General features: G+C 42.8%; 1 non-coding gene across 1 annotated transcript; it reads left to right on the top strand.

The window, feature by feature from the left end:
* The first annotated feature begins 4,042 nt into the window (after nt 1–4,042).
* On the top strand, nt 4,043–4,115 carry trnav-uac. Its single transcript has one exon. It is a non-coding gene; the product is annotated as a tRNA-Val (tRNA).
* The last annotated feature ends 4,346 nt before the right edge of the window (nt 4,116–8,461 follow it).

Below are 8,461 nucleotides of genomic sequence, written 5' to 3'. Positions count from 1 at the left end.
CTAGAGAGATGAGTAGGGTATGTATGGACTTATATAACTATACAATGGTTTGAACACATCAGTAAACAGAAATCAAGAAGACACTGAGCGAGTCATCTAGCCTTCAGGACAATCAGCAACAACATGAGTCATCCAGCTAACTTTCAGCAGCGGTGGCCTTTTTAAAGTTTTAAATGTTGGCTTTTTATTGCATCATCAGCCTCTGGCCAATCAGTGATGTGTTTGGAAATACGAGAAGATGTTGAAAAGATGTCATGTTATTAAAACTCCCCCGCTGGCGCTGTGTTTGAGTTACAAAGGTTTAAGAAACGCCCCCATTATGGCACGCTAATGATGTTGATCTGGTGGCTTCATCCATCTGTCATTTCAACTGAGAGAGAGACAGAGAGAGAGAAATAGAGACAGAGAGAGAAAGAGAGAGAGTGAGAGAAAGAGAGAGACAGAAAGAGAGAGAGAAACAGAGAGAGAGACAGAGAGAGAGAGAAACAGAGAGAGAGACAGAGAGAGATAGAGAGATTGAAAGAGAGAGAGTGAGTGAGAGAAAGAGAGAGGGAGAGAGAGAGACAGAGAGAGGGAGAGAGAGAGAAAGACAGAGAAAGAGAGAGAGAGAGACAGAGAGAGAGACAGAGAGAGACAGAGAGAGAGAGACAGGGAGAGAGAGAGACAGAGAGAGAGAGAGAGACAGAGAGAGAGAGACAGAGAGAGAGAGACAGACTACTACTACTGGACTACTGGATGTTAATGTGTAACATGTTTCCCTGTTTATGTGCTTTAGCAATATTGTATGTCAATATGGTCATGCTAATAAAGCCTCTTTGAATTGACAGAGAGAGAGACAGAGAAAGAGAGAGACAGAGAGAGAGAGAGAGTGAGACAGAGAAAGAGAGAGACAGAGAGAGAGAGAGAGAGAGAGACAGAGAGAAAGAGAGAGACAGAGAGAGACAGAGAGAGAGAGACAGAGAGAGAGAGACAGAGAGAGACTGTCGTTGCTATTACAGTCGCATCTTTCTACGTTTTCGTTGCTATTACAGTCGCATCTTTCTACGTTTTCGTTGCTATTACAGTCGCATCTTTAGACGTTTTCGTTGCTATTACAGTCGCATCTTTCTACGTTTTCGTTGCTATTACAGTCGCATCTTTCTACGTTTTCGTTGCTATTACTGTCGCATCTTTCTACGTTTTCGTTGCTATTACAGTCGCATCTTTCTACGTTTTCGTTGCTATTACAGTCGCATCTTTCTAATCGTTGCTATTATTACAGTCGCACCTTCTACGTTTTCGCTATTACAGTCGCATCTTTCTACGTTTTCGATGCTATTACAGTCGCATCTTTCTACGTTTTCGTTGCTATTACTGTCGCATCTTTCTACGTTTTCGTTGCTATTACAGTCGCATCTTTCTACGTTTTCGTTGCTATTACAGTCGCATCTTTCTACGTTTTCGTTGCTATTACAGTCGCATCTTTCTACGTTTTCGTTGCTATTACTGTCGCATCTTTCTACGTTTTCGTTGATATTACAGTCCATCTTTCTACGTTTTCGTTGCTATTACTGTCGCATCTTTCTACGTTTTCGTTGCTATTACTGTCGCATCTTTCTACGTTTTCGTTGCTATTACAGTCGCATCTTTCTACGTTTTCGTTGCTATTACAGTCGCATCTTTCTAGTTTTCGTTGCTATATTACAGCGATCTTTCTACGTTTCGTTGCTATTACTGTCGCATCTTTCTATCGTTGCTATTACAGTCGCATCTTTCTACGTTTTCGTTGCTATTACTGTCGCATCTTTCTACGTTTTCGTTGCTATTACAGTCGCATCTTTCTACGTTTTCGTTGCTATTACTGTCGCATCTTTCTACGTTTTCGTTGCTATTACAGTCGCATCTTTCTACGTTTTCGTTGCTATTACAGTCGCATCTTTCTACGTTTTCGTTGCTATTACAGTCGCATCTTTCTACGTTTTCGTTGCTATTACTGTCGCATCTTTCTACGTTTTCGTTGCTATTACAGTCGCATCTTTCTACGTTTTCGTTGCTATTACAGTCGCATCTTTCTACGTTTTCGTTGCTATTACAGTCGCATCTTTCTACGTTTTCGTTGCTATTACTGTCGCATCTTTCTACGTTTTCGTTGCTATTACAGTCGCATCTTTCTACGTTTTCGTTGCTATTACTGTCGCATCTTTCTACGTTTTCGTTGCTATTACAGTCGCATCTTTCTACGTTTTCGTTGCTATTACAGTCGCATCTTTCTACGCTTGCTATTACAGTCGATCTTTCTACGTTGCTATTACTGTCGCATCTTTCTACGTTTTCGTTGCTATTACAGTCGCATCTTTCTACGTTTTCGTTGCTATTACTGTCGCATCTTTCTACGTTTTCGTTGCTATTACAGTCGCATCTTTCTACGTTTTCGTTGCTATTACAGTCGCATCTTTCTACGTTTTCGTTGCTATTACAGTCGCATCTTTCTACGTTTTCATTGCTATTACTGTCGCATCTTTCTACGTTTTCGTTGCTATTACTGTCGCATCTTTCTACGTTTTCGTTGCTATTACTGTCGCATCTTTCTACGTTTTCGTTGCTATTACTGTCGCATCTTTCCAGGTTTTTGACGCTTTTTTCGTCGCCTCAGTTTTTTTGTGATTTTGGTGAACTGATCCTTTTAATGTCTAAAAACGCTCCCTAAGCAGAAAACCAAAGTTTCAACATTTATTTCCAGTTTTAGGAGAACTTATGCGGAGGAGGAGTTTGACACTTTCAGCTGTTCGACTCTTCTTCTTCTTCTTCTTCTTCTTCTTCTTCTTCTTCTTCTTCTTCTTCTTCTTCTTCTCTTCTCTTTCTCGCTCCTCCAGTTCAAAGTTGGCTGAAATATCTGCTTGCAGAGCACATTTGGTGAAAGTTTCTTCTTCTTTGTCTGATTTAGTGTTGAGTTCAGTCTGCCACAGCAGCACCGAGGCTGTAATGACCGCGCCGGTGCACCGTGTACCTGCCTAGTCTGAGGACACAGAGAATACATGATGAACAGCTGAAGGTAATGAGCTGAGGGTGACAGAGCTGCAGAGAGACAGCCAGACAGATAGACAGACAAACAGTACAGAAAGACAGACAGACAGACAGACAGACAGACAGACAGACAGACAGACAGACAGTACAGACAGACAGACAGACAAACAGTACGGAAAGACAGGCAGACAGGCAGACAGACAGACAGACAGACAGACAGACAGACAGACAGACAGATAGACAGACAAACAGTACAGAAAGACAGACAGACAAACAGACAGACAGACAGACAGATAGACAGACAAACAGTACGGAAAGACAGACAGACAGACAGACAGACAGACAGACAGACAAACAGTACGGAAAGACAGACAGACAGACAGAGGGAGAGATAGACAGACAGACAGAAAAAGACAGACAGACAGACAGACAGACAGAAAGACAGACAGACAGACAGACAGAACGGAAAGACAGACAGACAGACAGACAGACAGACAAACAGTACGGAAAGACAGACAGATAGACAGACAGATAAACAGTACGGAAAGACAGACAGACAGACAGACAGAACGGAAAGACAGACAGCAGACAGACAGACGGATAGCAGACAGACAGACAGACAGAAAGACAGACAGATGGACAGACAGACAAACAGAAAGACAGACAGATGGACAGACAGACAGACAGACAGAGTTTTTTTGTGATTGTTGAGGGCAATAATCCTTGATTATGCGGCATGTTTTCTTATAAAATGCGATGGATTATACGGGATATTTATGCAATTTTAAGCAACGAATATGCAGACTTTAGCTTATTATTCATTGAATTATGCAATCGCATAATCGCTTTTTTTCTGGAGGGACTGGTTACCAATTTAAAGTCCTGGACACGACTGCAGGCGTGAAGTTGAAGTTTTGCGTTTTAAACAGCGTCTGTACAACATCGCATCCTCACTGGCTGAACGACAGCTTTGTAGAAAATGAACGTTTGTTTAATTGAATTTTTTATTTTAAACAAGCAGGGATCAGTCTGTCGCAGTGGTTCTATAGTGTAGTGGTTATCACGTCTGCTTTACACGCAGAAGGTCCTGGGTTTGATCCCCAGTGGAACCTTAAGACTGTCCTGTTGTGTGGCTGAAGTCAACAGATAGTGTTGTCAAAAACCAAATAAATCCTGGCTATTATCAGCTCTATGAACCATTTCGGTGGTTCCATATTGTAGGGTAGTGCTTTAGAAAAAAGTTCTGGGGTATGTCCTTAAAGGAATATTTCACCATTAGAAAGATGAATATATATTTAAAATTGGGTCACTTATGTAGTAGAAATGTGAAACTTTTTTAGAAATTGGTTGCTTCTAGGCCGAGAAAAGCCAGAAAATGTGTTTTTGGCTCATGTGCTGATGAAAGACACCAAATCCCAGAATGCACTTGCTTCACTGCTTCAGCGTCTACTCCCAAGCCACGCCTACCCTTTACAGACAGACAGTGAGACGATCAACTCAACAAGTGTGTTTTATTGTCATTTCAACCATATACACGAAAAAACGTTTCACCGTGGCTCAGGTGGTGTTACACATTTAAAACATATACTTTTTTGGCCACAGCTGATACATTATCCGGACTTCTTTCAGCGGATTGATTGATAGCTCCAGAGTGAACAGAACTGTGTCCATGGCAACGCTCTGCTATGCATGGCAACGGTGTGTTATCCTTAGCAGCGGTCTGTTATGTAAGGGATAATGTAGAGCGAGGCGGTTGTTATAGCGAATACAACCCCGACAGGGTGATCAGGTCTTGAATCTGCCTGAAGGGGTTGTATTCGCTATAACAACCGCCTCGCTCTACATTATCCCGCTTATTACATGGCTACTTACCAAATAAATCAATAATTTGACTAATAACTTGACAAAATATAGATTTAAATGGGAGTTTATTGATTTAAATACGATTGTATTGCTTCCACTAGAGAAAATAGTCCGTTCCGTCTCTACGGTTGGAATCTTGCGTCCATAGCAACGTAAAAACTCTGTAATGCAATCCTTCGTCTATTAGCTACTCAACACCACCTTACGGGCTGTGGTAGTAGCCGTATATTTTATGGGGTGCTGCCGTGGTGGAGAAATGACCCAGCTGCTGTTTTAATCACTGCAGGAATTGACACAACATTAGCTGAAGCGTTGTAGTGAGCTAGCGGGCTATCGGCTGCTCTAATTTACAGTAAACTGAACATTTCTGTTGACGGTGAAGTGAGACACGGTGAATGGCTTCTTTGGGAATATTTATGTGGACGTTTATGTCCTCATTCATCTCGTTTCCTTTTTGCAGAGCCGCTGCATGTTGACACACCTGTAAGTTAACGTTAAACAAGTTGCAATGTAAGCTAGCTAACTACTAGCGTTGTTGTCCTTACGGCTGTTGCTGCGTAGCTAGCGATCATAGACGGTATAGAAAGATACTAGCGATAGACGCTCATCAGATCTGCTGTCATTGCTTGGAGGACAGAAGTTGCTCCACGTTTCCCCACTTTTTGCCACAGCTGATAGGCTAAATTATCCGGACTTCTTTCAGCGGATTGATTGATAGCTGTCCTCCAGAGTGAACAGAACTGCGTCCATGGCAACGGTCTGCTTTTGCATGGCAACGGTGTGTTATCCTTAGCAGCGGTCTGTTATCAAGAAATAACAGACCGCATTCTACATTAGAATTCAAGCAAGCCATGTAATAACAAGAAATAACATTCAACCAAGACATAAAAGAAGGCTAACACATAGCTACTAGCATTAGCTCTTGGTGGGCTGTGGTATAAACATCGAGTATAAACACAGCCGTACATTTGCGTGGGATGTAGCTAGAATTGTCGGCATTTTACAGTCACAAACTCCACCAGCAGTTAGCAGTTAGTTGGATACAAATCACCCCATTTCTGCAACAGGCAGTCCGGGGTAACACAGCCCACCTCCACTAGTAGTCTCACCCGGTGACCGAGCAGCAGGCTGGATTGTCCACAGCAATATTTCCACAACAACAAAAACACAGCACAGCAGTCTCCCAGTTTCGTTGAAGTTGGATGTAGTCCAGTTTGTTTAATGAGCGGACACTTGCAAGCAGGATTGGTGAACAGGTGGCCGGCTAGCGTTAGCTTTCCACCGGCACACTCGTTCAACGCTCCCCGCTGATGAGGTCACTTTACCGGCCAGAGGCATCGAGCACCACGCTGGTCTCGCGTAGTGTGTGGAGTATTGCGTCTGTAATAAAGTGTCCTGCATATTCTCCGATGTGTTCCAGTGTATCCCGGTGGTACACGTGTGTGGTAGTTTGAATGCACGTAATTGTTGTTCTAAAATTTCCGTCGGGATGAACAGTTTCTCCTGCTGAGAAGCTAAGCGAGGATTCAAGATGGCTGACACTCGTTTTTTTACTCGGCAATCTCCGGAAAAAGCCGACAGTCCAACCCCCCTTTGGGCTATGCGGAAGTAGGGCTGGGAAAAAAAACGATTTGATTTAAAAATCGAGTTGGTAGATCAAATCGATTCATTTTTTTTCTCCCCCTCTTCAGTAGTAGTCAGGCGATTACCCTCTACATAGCTACGGATATTCTGCCAGTTTACTCTGCTGAGAAGAGAGGGTTTAGCAACATGCTGAAAGTTTTGGAGGCTCGATATACAGTACTTAGCCGCAAGTATTTCTCTGACGTTGCTCTTCCTCAGCTGTATAACATCACTCGGCAAAAGATAATAAGCGAGTTGAAGGGAATTGACTTTTACTCTGCCACTACTGACCTGTGGTCGAGCCGAACCGTGCAGCCTTACATATATGTGTCTTACGGTTCATTATACAGTATAAATAATTTGGATGTTTAACAATGTTTGTTGCACACTGCACAGTGACTTTTTAAGTTGGAGAAAGGGTTTTCCTTTGCAATTTTGTTTATGTTGATGCACTTTAGTTAAATACAATAAATATATATATTTTTAAAATATATTTACAGTTCGCAGTTATTTTGTTTGACGCAAAAATCGTAATTTTGCGTCATCTGAGGCTTTTTTACGGACCCACAATACAGAGATCTCCCCTCTGAGGGGGACATGAGGGAGGGAAGCACGGTCATTCAGAAATACTACCGGGTTTCTACCGATACAAAGCTTAATGCTAAATCGGTGAAGTTTCCCTTTAAATTGCATCAACGTTTCCTTCGTTTACCTTCCTCGCGTCTTAAGCCCGAGACACACCAAGCTGATAATCGCCCGTTCATTTTGGCCGACCTGACATGTCCAGTCGGCGGCAGGGCAGTCGGGACTCGCCCGGAAATGGCGAGCGGAATGAACATGACTAGAGTCTCTCAAAATCTGACGAAAATCTTTTAAACTGACCTTTGTTGATCTGAAATGAAGACAGATTCAGACACTGCACACAGCCTATTTCTCTCTTAAAATGTTTCCAGAAACATGTCTCGGTGAACTATTTTAGTACGATATGAGATCTGGCTCATATCCAAGTCTGGCTTTGAATTTCAGGAGAAACCAGACCCCACGTGATGCAGCTGCCGGTTTCATTTTTTGGGCGACTACAGATTAGCGCCGCCTGCTGTTATGGAGATGTATTACCTCTCGTCTCTCCGGTGTGTTCTGAGGAACTTTTTGGACCGACTCGGGGACACTGATCAGTCCGACTGGCTTTACTGCCGACGGTCGGCCGTCTGGTTGGTGTGTAACGGCTCGAAAGCACGAGAGAGACGCGAGAGAAATGACGCGAGGAGAGAGGAAATGTGTCTGTCGAGGGACAAGATGTCCTTCTCACCTGAAGCGTCGCGTGAATTCGTCAGCTCTAGGGGTGGAGTTAGCAACTTTTTCAGTTGCACGGTGTAGTGGAAGTTTCCTTTGCAGCAGGGGGGGGGGGGAATTTCAGAGTTTAGTAAATTGAAACAAATCAGACAGTCTGAGACTAAAACCAAGTTGGGTTTTTGTATTTTATTAAAAAAGATATATTTGCAAATATAGGAGCAACATGATTTCACAAAAGGCCACAGCCCAGTGTGGAGTCAGAACACCACAATGAGTGAACACAATGAGTGAACAGAACCAGGCTTATATGCATCTTCAGACTGACAGCACACACGCACTTGGATTATTATGACGCTACAATTTTGACAGGCAATCTGATACACATGAAGACAATCAGAGGAATACAAGAGACATCTTGGAGACATCTCACCTCCTCCTCCCTGTACGACTTTCACCCCCCAGTTACATCTTAACTGGCATGGGAAAACTAGAGATAGTTTTAGGGCGACCTTGTACCTTTATCGGTTCAGGCAAACAGTGCTCACATCATGTTCCAGACTGGATGTCTCACAAAGTTAGAATCAAAATCTACATGTGGGAAATGAGATAAACTCTTTCAGCATTCGTGGATGATTTAAAGTAGAAATAAAACATAAAAATATAAGGAATTATGCTTAAG

Source organism: Perca fluviatilis, chromosome 3 (genome assembly GCF_010015445.1).
Source record: "Perca fluviatilis chromosome 3, GENO_Pfluv_1.0, whole genome shotgun sequence".
NCBI classification, from domain to species: domain Eukaryota; kingdom Metazoa; phylum Chordata; class Actinopteri; order Perciformes; family Percidae; genus Perca; species Perca fluviatilis.
This window is presented reverse-complemented; position numbering and strand designations above follow the sequence as displayed.